Source organism: Megalopta genalis, unplaced genomic scaffold, assembly GCF_051020955.1.
Source record: "Megalopta genalis isolate 19385.01 unplaced genomic scaffold, iyMegGena1_principal scaffold0237, whole genome shotgun sequence".
Lineage (NCBI taxonomy): Eukaryota > Metazoa > Arthropoda > Insecta > Hymenoptera > Halictidae > Megalopta > Megalopta genalis.
In genome coordinates, this window is record NW_027476306.1 from 174,460 (window position 1) to 192,564 (window position 18,105).

At 16.6% G+C, this 18,105-nt stretch overlaps 4 pseudogenes; all 4 read right to left on the bottom strand.

The window, feature by feature from the left end:
* Positions 1-6,174: 6,174 nt before the first annotated feature.
* Positions 6,175-7,897, bottom strand: LOC143262914 (cytochrome b pseudogene; annotated as a pseudogene).
* A 4,462-nt stretch (positions 7,898-12,359) lies between these two features.
* LOC143262893 (cytochrome c oxidase subunit 3 pseudogene) lies at positions 12,360-13,041 on the bottom strand (annotated as a pseudogene).
* A 110-nt stretch (positions 13,042-13,151) lies between these two features.
* Positions 13,152-14,986, bottom strand: LOC143262894 (cytochrome c oxidase subunit 2-like; annotated as a pseudogene).
* Positions 14,987-15,010: 24 nt separating this feature from the next.
* LOC143262895 (cytochrome c oxidase subunit 1 pseudogene) lies at positions 15,011-16,531 on the bottom strand (annotated as a pseudogene).
* Between the last annotated feature and the right edge of the window lie 1,574 nt (positions 16,532-18,105).

Here is an 18,105-nt window from a genome sequence, read left to right on the forward strand (position 1 = left end):
GAGATTTAATTTTTTAATAAAATTATTTAAATTTAAATGTTAATATAATATTTATAATAAATAAATTAATATTAATAATTAAGTTTTAAAGTATAATATTATTTAAATAAGGATTTTTGTGAAAAAAAATTATTTAAATTAAATTATTTAAATCATTAATAAATAATAAATTCTAATTTGACTAATTTTTATTAGTATGTATATATATATATATATATATATATATATATATATTGTAATAACAAGTTAGGGGTATAAATTATTATTATAATAAATTAATAGAATTTATGTTTTGATTAAATTTAAAAAGATTAATATTGAATGAATTTTAATAAATCATTAATTTTAATATAATATATTGATATAATTAATCAGTTTATTTTATAATAATTATTTATTAATTTAATAAAATGTGTAAAAGATTTTATTATATAAGTTTATTTGAATTTAAATATTAATGTAATAATAATATTAAATAAATTAATATTAATAATAAAGTTTAAATAAGAATTTTTATGTAAAAAGTTTTTATTTAGTTTAAATATATTAATTATTAGTAAATAATAAATTCTAATTTGACTAATTTTTAAAAATAATAGATAATAAATTTAATTAAATTATGAATTTTAATAAAATATATTGATATAATTAATTAGAAGGTTTGAAATAATTATTTATTAATTTAATAAAATGTATTAGAAGTTTTATTGATTATATGATTTTTATTTAAATTTAAATATTTATATAATAGTATAGTATTTAAATTATATTTAATATACATTATATATATTAAATTTTATTATAATAAATAATAATTTAGAATTAATTATTATTATAATAAATTTAATATAATTAATGTTTATGATTAAATTTTAAAAGAAAATATTGGGTATAAATTTTTAATATGAATATATTGATACAATTAATTAAGGGTTATTTTATAATAATTATTTATTAATTTAATTAAATAAATAAAAATTTTTATTAAAATTTAAATATTAATAGAAAAGTTTAAGTAAGAATTTTTGTTTAAATAGTTTTTGTTTAATTAAAATATATTTAATTTATTAATAAATAAATTCTAATTTGACTAATTTTTGTAAATATTATATATATATATATATATATATTAAATTTTGTTTTATTTTAGTATTAAATTTAGGGGTGAAGTTATAAATTTAATATTTATATTTTAATAAATTAATTTATGGATTTAGAATTAAAATATAAAAATTTTAGTTTAATAAAAAATTGGTTCATTTACATTGAAGGGATTCTTGAATAAGGAAAATTTTAAATGTAAATATATGTGTATATATATATATAAATATTATTTTAATTATGGATAAAACAATTAACTATAAGATTTATTTTATAAATAAAAATTTTTGAATTATATAAATTTAAAAGGTTTATATAAATATTAAGTAGAGATTAATTTTTAATATTAAATGAGAGTTTGAATAAGAAATTTAAATTAAATAATGGTGAAATTAGTGCCAGCACCAGCGGTTAAACTAATGTTATTAGTTAATTTTAATAATTTTTAAATTATTAAAGAGTAATTAAATATTAAGTAAATAATTATTAGTTAAGTGAAATTTTTAATATTAATAGGCTTAATAATTAAAGTTTAATTATTTAATAAGGTTTTTTAAAAGACTAGGATTAGATACCCTATTATAAAATTATAATTTATTAATTTAAAGTTAATAATTAAATGTAAAACATTAAAATTAAATAATTTGGCAGTTTTATATTCTTATTAGGGGAACCTGTAATTAATCGATGATCCACGTTAAGATTTACTTAGATTTATTAGCTTATGTATTGTCGTTTTCAATTTTTATGGAGATATAAATTTTTTAATATTAGATAATTATAGAATTTAATTTACTGATAATAATTCAGATCAAAACGTAGTTTATCTAAGATATTATATGGGTTACTTTTAATTTAAAGTTTTTAGTATTATATTTAATTATAATTATCTAAAGAGGATTTAATAGTAAATTTAAATAATTATTTAAATTGAAACAAGTTATATAAAGTGTACAAATTGCCCGTCACTTTCATTATAAGTGGAATAAGTCGTAACATAGTAAAGGTATTGGAAAATGTTTTTATTAAAATTTTAATTATATAAAGTAATTCATTTATAGTGAAAATAATTTTTATACAAAAAAATTTTATTTATTTAATTTAATGTTATTATTTAAGTGTAAATTTAATTTTTTTAAAAAAGATTATTATATAATTTTAAGTTTTAGTATTTATTTAAGAATAAATTTAATAATTTTAGAATGTATTGTAAAAGATTTTAATAATATTATTTAAAGTAAAAGTTAATTTTGTACCTTTTGTATCAGGGTTAATTAATTATTAATTATGTTTTTTAATTTTCTCGAAGATAAAAGAGTTAATTTAATATTATTTTTTATATTTCATAATAATTATTAATATTAAGTTAGTTGTGAAAAGTAATTCGATTTTATTGATATCTAGTTTTTTTAGAAATGAATTTAATTCATATATTAATTTATTTATATAATATATAAATAATTATTTGATAAAAATAGTTAATATAAAAAATTTAAGGGTTAAACTTTAAATTTATTATATAATTTAGTAATTAAAGTTAATAAATGGTTTATAATAAAATTTTATTAATCTTTAAGATAATTTAATAATTTAAATTAAAATATAATAATTTATAGTAAATATATGTAAATTTATAAAAAAAAATTTATAAATAATTAATTTATTATTAGAATGATTAAATTAGTAAATTTTAAATATTTATATTATAATTAAAGTGATAAGTAATTTTAAGGAATTCGGCAAAATATAATATTCACCTGTTTAACAAAAACATGTCTTTTTGTTTATAATTTAAAGTCAGCCCTGCACAATGAATTTATTTTAAATCGCTGCGGTATTTTGACTGTACGAAGGTAGCATAATCATTTGTCTTTTAATTGAGGACTAGAATGAAGGGGTTAATGAGATATAAACTGTCTAATATTAAATAAATAATTTAGATTTTAAGTAAAAATGCTTAAATAATATAAGGGGACGAGAAGACCCTATAGAATTTAATAGATTTATTTATATTTTAGTTAAATAACAATATTAATAAATTTATTTTATTGGGGGGGTATTTAAATTTAAATAACTTTAAAAAAAAATTATCATAATTTTATGTAAGTTAAATGATTGTTTAATAAAAATAATTAGAAAAATTACCTTAGGGATAACAGCATAATATTTTTGGAAAGATCATATTGATAAAAATGTTTATGACCTCGATGTTGAATTAAGAATAAAATTAAGTGTAGTAGTTTAATTATTGAGTCTGTTCGACTTATTATATCTTACATGATTTGAGTTCAGATCGGTGTGAGCCAGATCGGTTTCTATCTTTTATAATTTTAAATAATTTTGTACGAAAGGACCAATTATTTTTATTTTATTAATGATTTAAGTAATAAAATAAATTATATTATTTTGGCAGAATAAAGTGCGGTAAATTTAGAATTTATATATGTAAGAAATTACAAATAATAATGTTAATATCTAATATTTTATTTAATTGTTTTTTAATAATTTTATTAATATTAAAAATATTATTAAGTTTAGCTTATTTAACTTTATTTGAACGAAAAATTTTAAGTTACATACAAAGTCGTAAGGGCCCTAATAAAGTTGGGGTTTTAGGGGTTTTACAACCTTTTAGTGATGCTTTAAAATTATTATTAAAGGAATTTTTTATTATTGAAAGAATTAGTTATTATTATTATTTATTAATACCAATATTAATAATTATTTTATCATTTATAATATGATTTATTTATCCTTATTATGTTAATTGAATTTCAATAGATATAGGTTTATTATTATTATTGAGTTTATTGGGAATTAATGTTTATCCTGTAATATTAATAGGGTGATCATCAAGTTCAAATTATTCAATATTAGGTTCTATTCGTTCTATTGCGCAATCTATTTCTTATGAAGTTAGTTTATTTTTAATTTTTTTTATTTTAATTATTATAATTGAAGATTTTAATATAATTAGATTTATTAAATTTCAATTTATAGTTAGGTTTATTATTTTTATATATCCAATTTATTTAATTTTTTTTTTGAGGATGATGATTGAGTTGAATCGTACTCCTTTTGATTTAGTTGAGGGTGAATCAGAGTTAGTTTCTGGATTTAATACTGAATATTATGGTAGATTATTTACAATAATTTTTATATCTGAATATTTAATAATTGTTTTTGTTAGATTTTTAATTTCGTTAATGTTTTTTGGTTTTAATTTAATAAATTTTATATTTAATTTATTTATAGTAATTCATATATTTATAATTATTTGAATTCGAAGAGTTTTACCTCGTATACGATATGATGATTTAATAAATTTATGTTGAAAAAAAGTATTAACTTTGGCTTTAATATTTATTTTATTTTATATAGGGGTTAAGGAAATTATTATTGAATATATACTTTAATATTCATATAAATTTTTAATTTACCATCATATAAATTCTTAATTTACTAGGATATAAATTCTTAATTTACTATAAATTTTTAATTTACTATAAATTCTTAATTTACCATCATATAAATTCTTAATTTACTATAAATTCTTAATTTACCATAAACGTTAGGATTATAATAATTAAAATATGATGTTAATGTTGAATAATTAAATAGTAATTTTAATTAGAATAAATAAATACTTAAAATGTTATATTTATATAAATTCTTAATTTACTATAAATTCTTAATTTACCATCATATAAATTCTTAATTTACTATAAATTCTTAATTTACTATAAACGTTAGGATTATAATAATTAAAATATGATGTTAATGTTGAATAATTAAATAGTAATTTTAATTAGAATAAATAAATACTTAAAATGTTATATTTACCAGGATATAAATTCTTAATTTACCATAAATTCTTAATTTACCATCATATAAATTCTTAATTTACTATAAATTCTTAATTTACTATAAACGTTAGGATTATAATAATTAAAATATGATGTTAATGTTGAATAATTAAATAGTAATTTTAATTAGAATAAATAAATACTTAAAATGTTATATTTATATAAATTTTTAATTTACTATAAATTCTTAATTTACCATCATATAAATTCTTAATTTACTATAAATTCTTAATTTACCATAAACGTTAGGATTATAATAATTAAAATATGATGTTAATGTTGAATAATTAAATAGTAATTTTAATTAGAATAAATAAATACTTAAAATGTTATATTTACTAGGATATAAATTCTTAATTTACCATAAATTCTTAATTTACCATCATATAAATTCTTAATTTACTATAAATTCTTAATTTACCATCATATAAATTCTTAATTTACTATAAATTCTTAATTTACTATAAATTCTTAATTTACTAGGATATAAATTCTTAATTTACTATAAATTCTTAATTTACTATAAATTCTTAATTTACTATAAATTCTTAATTTACTAGGATATAAATTCTTAATTTACTATAAATTCTTAATTTACCAGGATATAAATTCTTAATTTACTATAAATTCTTAATTTACTATAAATTCTTAATTTATCATAAACGTTAGGATTTATAATAATTAAAATATGATAATGTTGAATAATTAAATAGTAATTTTAATTAGAATAAATAAATACTTAAAATGTTATATTTATATAAATTAATTTACTATAAATTCTTAATTTATCATAAACGTTAGGATTATAATAGAATTAAAATATATTTAATTTTTATTGTTGTATAATTAAATAGTAATTTTAATTAGAATAAATAAATACTTAAAATGTTACTATTATATAAATTCTTAATTTACTATAAATTCTTAATTTACTATAAATTCTTAATTTACCATAAATTTTTAATTTACCAGGATATAAATTCTTAATTTACTAGGATATAAATTCTTAATTTACTATAAACTCTTAATTTACAATTTATCATTTATAGTAAAATTAAATTTATCAATATTAACATTAAACAATAATTTATAATAAAATAAAATAAAATTATTTAGTTAAAAATTAATATATTTATATATATAAGTTAATAAATAGTTTTATATTTATGTTATATTTTCAAGATATATGCTTATAAAGCTTATTAACTAAAATAATATTTTATCTCAAATTAAATTTAATATAGGAGATACAATAAAATAAAAAAAATATAAAATAGTAAAAATTAATCTTAATTGGTTAAAAGGATATTCAATTAATTGCCCTCCTAATCATGTTAATATAATAAAAGAGAGAATAAATAATCAATAGGTGTATTGATTTAGGTAATAAAATTTATTTGATGAATATTTATTTAAGTTTAATATTGGTATAAATAATAAAATAAAAATTGATATAAATAATGCAATTACACCTCCGAATTTGTTTGGAATTACGCGAAGAATTGTATAAGCAAATAGAAAATATCATTCAGGTTTAATGTGTTCAGGGGTAATTATTGGATTTGCTATAATGAAATTATCTGGATCTGAAAGTAAATATGGATATTTTATAATAATAATTAAAAATATATTGATAATTAGTATGTATCCTAAAATGTCTTTAATAATAAAATAAGGATAAAAAGATGTTAGATAATATTTATTTCTTGTTCCTAGTGGGTTTGATGATCCTTTATTATGAAGAAAAAATAAATGAATAATAACTATTATTGTAATAATTAATGGTATAATAAAATGTAAAGTATAGAATCGATTTAATGTAGCATTATTAATAGAAAATCCACCTCAGATTCATTCTACAATTATTGGTCCTATATAAGGAATAGCAGATAATAAATTAGTAATTACAGTTGCTCCTCAAAATGATATTTGTCCTCATGGTAGTACATATCCTAAAAAGGCTGTTGCTATGGATATGATAAAGATTAGTACACCTATATTTCATACATTTATTTTATTAAATGAATGATAATAGATTCCTCGTCCAATGTGAATATATATAATAAAAAAAAAAAATGATGCTCCATTTATATGAATTAAGCGAATTAATCATCCAAAATTTACATTTTTTATGATATGGATAGTTCTTTCAAAAGCATATATGGTATTTGGACAATAATGTATTGTTAAAAATAATCCAGATATAATTTGGATCATAAGAAATAATCCTAAAATAGATCCAAAATTTCATCAGTAATTAATATTATTAGGGGTTGGTAATTTATTTAATGAATTTATAAATATATTTAATAAAGGGTTTAATTTTGTTAATTTAATTATTTTTGAATTTTTCATAATAATTAAATTATTAATTTTTGAGTAAATTAAAAATTTGTTAATTTATTTTTTAATTTTTCGTAGGGGTTGTAAATATATTATAGAACATGTTTTTATTGATAAATATATAATTCATAATAAGTAACATATTATTGTTGAGGTTAAAATTGCTAATGGATATAAATATACATTAAAAATTGTGTAGTTATTTGATTGAGTTATTAAATTTATTGAATAATTTTTTTGTTGACTGGTAATATATGTTATTAATATAAATAAAAAAATTAATATTAATAAATAGTTGAAATTATATTTAATTTTAATATAATTATTATTTATTAAACTTGTAAAATATAAAAATATAATTATAATTCCTCTTACTATTGAAATTATAATTATATAGCAATATATTGCTATTTGATTAAATAAATAATTTATAATTAATATTATAATTGTAAAAATAATTAATAAAATTATATAATTTAATGGTATTAATTTTTTTTTTATAATAATAATAATTATAATATTAATTAAATAGAATAATAAGATTTTAATTAAAAATTCATTAGTTGGGGTTATCATATATGATGTTGAGTATAAAAATTCAAGTATTTATTTATACTAATTATTTAATAATTAATCAAGAAATAGTTTAAGTAAAACATTAATTTTGGGAATTAAAAATATAATAATTTTATTTTTTTGAAAATTTAGTTAGAAGAAAAGTTAAAAGTATAATACTAATTTTAATTTACAAAATTAATGTTTTATTTAAACTATTTAACTAGGTTTAATTCATATTGACTTTTTTATAAGTTTTAATTTAATCATATTTTTATTAATTATTTTAATTTTATATAAGTTTGAGGAAAGATTTTTTATGTTATTAATTAGATTCGAATTTATTTTAATTTATTCAATAATAATAATAATAATTATTAATTCAAGAGAAAGAAATGATTATTTATTTATTTATTTATTAGTTATGGGGGTAAGTGATAGAGTAATTGGAATTACTTTAATAATTAGATTAATTTTTGAGAAAGGTAATCAAAGATTAAAAATTTTAAATTTAAATATATAATGAAAATTCAACAGAAGTTTGTAATAATTTATTTAGGGAATTTATTAGTGGTATTAAGAGTTTTTATGTTATTTGATTTTAATTTATTTAGTGGGTATACATTTAATTATGGTGTATTAGGAATTCATGAATATTCTTTTGTTTTAATTATAATAAGATTTTGAATTTTTGGAATTATTTTTATGTTTTTATATAGAGAGAAAATTTATAGTTGTATAAGTATTTTATTATTATTATTATTAAGATTATTAATTTATTTTTCTTCTTTAAATTTATATAATTTTTATTTAAGATTTGAAGTAGGTTTATTAATAATTTTTTATTTAATTGTAAAATGAGGAAATGGCTCTAATCGTTTAGAGGCGGCTTATTATATTATATTTTATACTTTATATTTTTCTTTGCCATTATTAATTTTTATTTTTATAATTGATGATATAATATTATTAATATCTATTGATTTATTAGAATTTATTTATGAGGATGAGTGTGATTTTATAGAATCATTATATTTATATTTTTTTATATCATTTTTTGTTAAAATTCCTTTATTTATATTTCATGGTTGGTTATTAAAGGCTCATGTTGAAGCTCCAGTTTTTGGATCAATAATTTTGGCTTCAATTTTATTGAAAATGGGGACTTATGGAATATTTCGTATATTAATTATATTTAATAGATCTTTATTGAATTTTAATAGATGAATTATTGTTTATAGCTTATTGGGTGCAATTATTTTAAGTTTAAATTGTTTACGTCAATTGGATATAAAATTATTAGTAGCTTATTCTTCAGTAGTTCATATAGGTATATTAGTTAGAAGTATATTAACATTAAATGAAGTTAGATTTAAAGGATGTTATATTATTATAATTGGCCATGGTTTATGTTCTTCTGGTTTATTTTATTTAGTTAATGTAAATTATAAAGAAACTAATAGACGATTAATATTAATTAATAAGGGTATATTAAATTATATGCCTAAAATAAGATTAATATGATTTTTATTTTGTTCTTCAAATATAGCGAGACCAATTTCATTAAATTTAGTGGGCGAGATTATAATATTAGTAGGGTTAATTATGTGGAGTAATAAATTAATTTTATTATTAATATTATTGTGTTTTTTTAGTTTTTCTTATTCTTTATATATATATTATTATATTCAACATGGTGAAATGAATTATTATTTAAGAATTAAGGGGGGTAAATTTATTGATTATTTAGTTTTAATTTTACATTGAATTCCTTTAAATTTATTGTTTTTATGATTAAATTTATTTTATTTAAATAGTTTATGTAAAATTTTGGATTGTGGTTCCAAGGAAATAATTTTTTATTTTAAATTATAAATCTTTTAGTTGTTTTTAGATTAATTATATTTTTTTTTAGTTTATTTTTATTTTTTTTGGGTTTGTTAATAGAAATATTTAAATTTATAATTTTATTTGAATGAGTAATTGATATAATTAATAGTATGAAATTTAGTTATTTATTATACTTGGATTGAATAGGATTAATATATATTAGAGTAGTTTTATTTATTTCGGGGTTTATTATAATTTATTCCGTTAATTATATAAGTAGTGATATAAATTTATTTCGTTTTATTTATTTATTATTATTATTTATTTTATCTATATGTTTAATAATTTTAAGTCCTAGATTATTAAGAATTATGTTAGGTTGAGATGGATTAGGCTTTATTTCTTATTGTTTAGTAATTTATTATCAAAATAGAAATAGAATAAATTCAGGTACATTAACAATTTTAAGTAATCGAGTAGGTGATGTAGGAATTTTAATATTAATTGGTGTTGTATCAATAAATGGTTCTTGACATTTGTTATTATATAGTATAAGTTTATTATGTTTATTTATATTAGTATTAGCTATTATTACAAAAAGAGCTCAATTACCATTTTCTTCTTGATTACCTGTTGCTATAACTGCTCCTACACCAATTTCATCTTTAGTTCATTCTTCAACATTAGTAACAGCTGGTGTTTATTTATTTATTCGTTTTAATGATTTTTTTTATATAAATGATAGTAATATTTTGTTATATTTATTTTTAATTTTTAGATTTACTATATTTATATCTGGTTTAATAGCTAATTTTGAAATAAATATTAAAAAAATTATTGCATTATCAACTTTAAGACAACTAGGATTTATAATAAGAATTTTAAGAATAGGGTATATTGAATTAGGTTTCTTTCATATATTAATTCATGCTTTTTTTAAGTCTTTAATATTTATATGTATTGGAAGATTTATTCATAGAAATATAAATTCTCAAGATTTACGTTTATTAAGAGGTTTATTTTATTTATATCCTTTGAAATCAATTGTTTTAATTTTTTCTATTTTAAATTTATGTGGGTTTCCTTTTTTATCGGGTTTTTATTCTAAAGATTTAATTTTAGAATTTTATTTAATTAATGAGGTAAGAATTATTGGAATTTTAATAATATATTTATCTACAATTTTTACTATTAGATATTCTATTCGATTAATTTTAATTTTAATTAATAAAAATAAGAATATGTTTATATATATATATTTAATAAAAATAAATTTTATATATGTATGTAAGTTTTTTTTAATATTGCTAATTATTTTTTTAGGTATAATATATGTAATTCTTGTTAATAAAGAATTTTTTTTTTTAATAGTAATTGATAAAGAATTATTGATTTATTTAACATTTATGGGTTATATATTTAATTTTTATTTAAGTAAAATTAAGTATAAAATGACTGGTATTTTTTTTATTATTAGAATATTTTATTTAAATATTTTGAATAAAATTATTTATATTGATTTAATAAAAAAAATTAATATTTTTTTATACTATGAAAAAATAATTGAAATATTAATAGGTTATAAATTAGTAAATTTTTATTTAATATATAAAATTTTAAAAAAAACTAATTCTTGAAAAAATTATTTAAATTTAGTAATTTTAATTCAATTTTATGTATTTTTAATATATATAGTAATTTTAATGACATTAATTTATTTAAATAGCTTAATTTAAAGCATAATATTGAAAATATTAATATAATTTTTAATTTTTAAATATTTATAAATAAGATTAATTAATTTTATATTGAAAATATAATGTTTTATTTAAACTATATAAAATTTGTATTATAATTTATATAGAAATATAAATGTTTATTAACATTAAAATTGGAATTAGAAGTTCTTATTAATATATTTCTTTAATTGGTTTAAAAACAATAAAATTATTAACAATAATTTACCTCAATATTTGGTTTCAATTAAGATATAAATTTATTTTGATTTTAAAATGCAATTTTAATATTATTATTTTTAATTAATATCCTATTTTATTAAATATATATATATATATATATATGAAATTTGAGTTCCTATTTTTAAGTCGAAATTAAATGTAAAATATTTTTACTTTATATATATATATATATATATATATATATATATATATATATATATATATATTTAAAAAATTCAATTAAAATAATTTGATAGTCATTCATATCAAAGTCTAATAATTAAAATTATTATAAATATAAAAAATGTAGATAATGCAATTATTGGTAAATTTTCTAGTAATTCAAAAATGGGTAAAATTAAAATTACTTCTACATCGAAAATTAAAAATAAAAGTGTTATAATAAAAAAATTAATAGAAAATGGTATATGTGAGTTAGTAATTGGGTCGAATCCACATTCAAATGGGGTTGATTTTTCACGATTTTTATTTAATTTTATTGAGGAAATAAAATTAATAGTAAAAATTAAAATAGGAAATAAAATAAATATGAATATACAAATAATTATGCATAGAATTATATATATATTTTTATTAAAAATTATTTAATTGGAAATTAATTGTATTAATTTATACTATATATATATATATATATATATATATATATATATATATATATATATATATATATATATATATATATATATATATATATATTAATATATTCATCAATAAATTATAATATATAATATTAATCAAATAATATCTACAAAATGTCAATATCATCTGGCAGCTTCAAAATGAAAATGGTGAATTATAGAAAAATGGGATTTTATTATACGAATTAGACAGGTAGTTATAAAAATAATACCAATAATTACATGTAATCCGTGGAATCCTGTTGCTATAAAAAAAATTGAACCAAAAATTCCGTCATTAAAGGTAAATGAGGCTTCTTTATATTCAATTATTTGAAGTATTGAAAAATAACACCCTAGTGTAATAGTGATTAATAGAATAATTTTGGATTTTTTTTTATTATTAATTAGAAGATGATGGGCTCAAGTAATGGTAAATCCTGATGAAACTAAAATAATTGAATTTAATAATGGAATATCATATGGGTTAAATATAATAATATTTTTGGGGGGTCAGTTATTTCCAATTTCAATATTAGGTGCGATCGCACAATGAATAAATGTTCAAAAAAAAGATAAAAAAAAAAATAGTTCAGAAATAATAAATAAAATTATTCCAAATTTTATTAATTTTAGTACTTTTAGAGTATGATATCCTTGTATAGTTCCTTCACGAATTACATCTCGTCATCATTGAGTTAAAGTTAAAGTTAAAGTAATTAAGTTAAATAAAATAATTAATACATTTGAAGAGTTAAATCAAATAATTATTCTTAATAATATATTTATAATATTAAATGATAAAATTATTGGTCATGGACTTAAAGTTACTAGGTGATAAGGATGGTTTGAAATTGTCATATTATAAAGATTCATTATAATATAAAAGTCTAAGAATTACAAATACATATGATTGAATAATTGAGACAGATATTTCTAAAATTATTAATAAATTTTGTATAATAATTATAATAAATATAGATGAAATATTTATAGATGAGCCTAGTAAAGATAGTAATAAATGACCTGCTAATATGTTAGCTGATAATCGGATTGCAAGAGTTCAGGGTCGAATTAAATTTCTAATTCTTTCAATAATAACTATAAAGATTATTAGTATAGGGGGAGTATTTAAGGGTAATAAATGTGTAAATATATGATTAGTATTTATTAATCACCCATATAATATAAATGATATTCATAATATTAATGATATAGATAGATTAATTACTATATGACTAGTAGGAGTAAAAATATATGGAAATAATCTTATTAAGTTTATATTTAAAATAAGTATTATTATAGAAATTAAAATAATTAAGTTAGGATAAAAGTATTTTTTTGATAGATTTAAGAATTCTTTAAAAATATAATTATAAGTATATATTAAAAAAATATTAAATCGTGATGGAATTATTCAATATGATCAATTTAATAAAATTAAAGGTAAAATAATTGATATTCAATTAAGTGATAAAATTTTAGTTGAGGGGTCAAAAATAGAGAATATATTATTTATCATATTTTATCTTTAATTTAATTTTTAATTTTAAAGTGATATTTTGATGGGGGGTAGATTTTAATATATTTGTATTTATTTTTAGAGGTAATAATTTTAAATTATAATAATTGATGTGTACTAACAATAAAATTGTTAAAGTTAAAAATAGGTATAATAATAGTCAATATATTGGGCTTATTTGAGGCGTTAAAGAATTTTAAATTAAATAATTATATAATTAATATTTAATATTATAGTTATTTAATTATAATAAATTTACTATCATTAGGAGTAAGTATTATTACTATAAATTGGTTTAAGAGACCATTTCTTTAATTCAGACACCTAATGGTAAAGAGTATTATAAAATAATTATTTTAAATTGACAATTTAATGTTATATAAATTAACTAATTCTTTATTTTTATTTAATATTATGGATTCAGTTAATAAAATTTCAATAATTAGTTCTTTCAATTACAATAGGTATAAATCTATGATATATACCACAAATTTCTGAACATTGTCCAAAATATAAACCAGGTCGGTAAGTAATTAAAGATATTTGATTAATTCGTCCAGGAGTAGCATCTATTTTAATTCCTAATGAAGGGACTGTTCAAGAATGAATTACATCTATGGAAGTTACTAGTAATCGAGTAGGGGTATTAAATGGGATAATTACTCGATTATCAACATCTAATAAGCGAAATTGATTAAAATTTTCAATATATTTAATTATATATGAATCAAATGATACATTTTTAAATTCTGGATATTCATATGATCAATATCATTGATGCCCAATAGATTTTAAAGTAAAATAAGTTGGATTTCATAATTCATCAATAAAATATAATGTTTTTAGAGATGGTACTGAGATAATTATTAATATAATTATAGGAGTAATAGTTCATATAATTTCAATATTATTATTTTTTAATAATTTTAAATTTAAAAATTTATTATTTAAAATAAAAATTATAATATATATAGTTAATATAATAATTATTGTTAATAGAATTATAGTAAAATTGTAAAAATAAATTAAATTATCGGCAAAGGGGGAATTTGGATCTTGAAATGATAATATATTTCATGTAGCTATTTTAATTTGGATTTTATGATTATTTAATCAGGGAATAAATTATTTTAATAAAAATTATTGAATTTTATTTATGAGGCTTAAACTCATTGCACTTTATTCTGCCATATTAAATTATTTTTTAATAATAATAGGAATTTCGTTGAATCTATGTTCTAAAGGAGGATAATTTATTAATCATTCTAAAGATGAATGGTTAAATTTGAATAAAATTAATCGTTTTAATATTAAACTTTCTAAAATAATAATAATTAATAAAATTATTCTATTAAAAGAGATAAATGATCCAATAGATGAAATTATATTTCAACAATAATAGGCATCGGGGTAATCAGAATATCGTCGTGGTATTCCTATTAATCCTAAAAAGTGTTGAGGGAAAAAAGTTATATTTACTCCAATAAATATTATAATAAATTGAAAATTTAATAAATATTTATTTAGGGTTAGACCTGTAAATACAGGGAATCAATGAATTAATCTTGCAATAATTGCGAATACCGCTCCTATTGAAAGGACATAGTGAAAATGACCAATTACGTAGTAAGTATCGTGAAGAATAATATCAATAGAAGAATTTGATAATATAATACCTGTTAGTCCTCCTATAGTAAATAAAAAGATAAATCCTAATGATCAAATAATGGATGGATTTAAATAAATTTTTGAACCACAATAAGTTGCTAGTCAACTAAATACTTTAATACCAGTTGGAATAGCAATAATTATTGTAGCTGAAGTAAAATAAGCTCGTGTGTCTACATCTAATCCTACGGTAAATATATGATGGGCTCATACAATAAATCCTAAAAATCCAATTCCTAGTATAGCATAAATTATTCTTAAGTTTCCAAAAATTTCTTTTTTTCCTCTTTCATTAAAAATAATATGAGAAATTAATCCAAATCCGGGTAAAATTAAAATATAAACTTCAGGGTGTCCAAAAAATCAAAATAAATGTTGGTATAAAATAGGGTCACCTCCACCTGATGGGTCAAAAAATGATGAATTTAAATTTCGATCTGTAAGTAATATAGTAATAGCTCCTGCTAATACAGGGAGGGATAATAAAAGTAGAATTGCAGTAATTATTACTGATCAGGGAAATAAGGGGATTTGATCAAAATTTAGTGATAAATTTTTTATTAATATAATTGAAGCAATAAAATTAATTGCTCCTATAATTGAAGAAATTCCAGCAATATGAAGAGAAAAAATAGTAAAATCTACTGAAGATCTTGGATGAAAATCTATTGAAGATAATGGAGGATAAATTGTTCATCCAGTTCCTGATCCTGTGTTAAGGATATTTCTTAATATTAAAAGTAATAAAGATGGAATTAATAATCAAAATCTTATATTATTTATACGTGGGAAAGCTATGTCAGGAGCACCAATTATTAATGGGATTAGTCAATTTCCAAATCCTCCAATTATAAAAGGTATTACTATAAAAAAAATTATAATAAAAGCATGGGATGTAACAATAGAATTATAAATTTGATCATTGTTAATTCATCCTCCTGGAGTTCTTAATTCTATACGAATAATTATTCTTAATGAAGCTCCTATAGCAGCAGCTCATATAGCAAAAATGAAATATAATATTCCAATATTTTTATGGTTAGTTGAATAAAATCATTTTTTATTTTTAATTAAGATATAATTATTATTATAAATATATTAAACTTTGAAGGTTTAAAGTTTAATTAACTTAAAATCTTAATTTAAAATTTAATATTATGCCTGAATTAAAGGAATAAATTGTAAATTTATTTATGAAATTATATTAATTTCTAATATTAACATTAAATCATAATCTATAATAAAATTTATTTACAATAAAAATTCAATTAAAACTTTATCTCCTATAATAAAATTTTAAAAAAATTTTTTTATGTAATTTAAAAAAAATATTAAATTGCAAATTTAATTTTAATAATAAAATTATTCATAAATTATAAATAATTAAAAGCAAAAGTAAAGATAGTTATAATTATAAATATATAGTAACTTAATAAGGATTTATTTATTTGATTTGATTTAAATTTATAGTTAAATTTAGCTATATAGTTATAATAAGTTATATTAGTTAAATTTATATAATTAAAACATATAATAATAGAAGTTAGAATATAAATTATTCTGTATATATATATATGGTTTTTAATTATGTTTTGTAATATGATTCATTTTATTGTAAAAGTTAAAAATGGTGGTAATTGGGCATTTATAAATATAATAATATTAAATATAAATTTATTATTATTAAAAAAATAGTTTATACTATTTTTGTGTAAGATTTTAAATTCATTTAAAATTTTTAATGTTACTCATACAGTTATTCTATAAAATGTTAAATATCAATATAATAAATAATCATTTGTGTAAGCTGCAATAAGAATGAATCTTGTGTGGAATATTGAAGAGTAGTTTAATAATAGTGGGTAATAATTAATATTAAAGGCTATTAGAGTAGGTATAATTCCTCTAATTAATAAAATAGATAAAATTATTTTATTTTCTGGGATAGATATAGAAAATAAAATTAATGGTATAATTTTAATTAATACTAAGGCTGTAAATATTATATTATATGAAATTTCTTTTATAACTAAATTTATTCAGTAATTTATTGGATAAATTCCTAATTTTAATCAAAGGCCAAGTAATAAAATTAAATTAAGGATTATTTCAAAGCAAAATATTAGTCCTATTAAAATTATAAATGATGCTAGAGTAGAAATTAAATAAAATGTTATAGCTGCTTTTTTTAAGTAATTATAATTTAATATAATAGCAAAAGTTAAAGTAGTTATTTCTAATGAAATTCATATATAAAATGGTTCTGAAATAAAAAGAAATGAAATTGAAAGGGCTAATAATATAAATAAACATAATAATGTAAATGGCCTGGAAAAAATAATATACAATTTTAAATTGAGCATACAAGTGTTAAAATATTTATCTTATTTTTAGTTTGTCTTAAATTATATTTTATTGTATCAGCATATAAAATTTTGAATTTTATGGAATTAATTTAAATTAATAAATATAATTTTAATCTTATATAATTTATATAAAAGATATAAATATCTATTTTTAGAGTATGAATCTACTAGCTTAAATTTAGCTTACTTATATTTATAAAAATGGGTTAATTAATTAAAATTATTTTATAATTTGAATAATTAGTATAAATAATACAT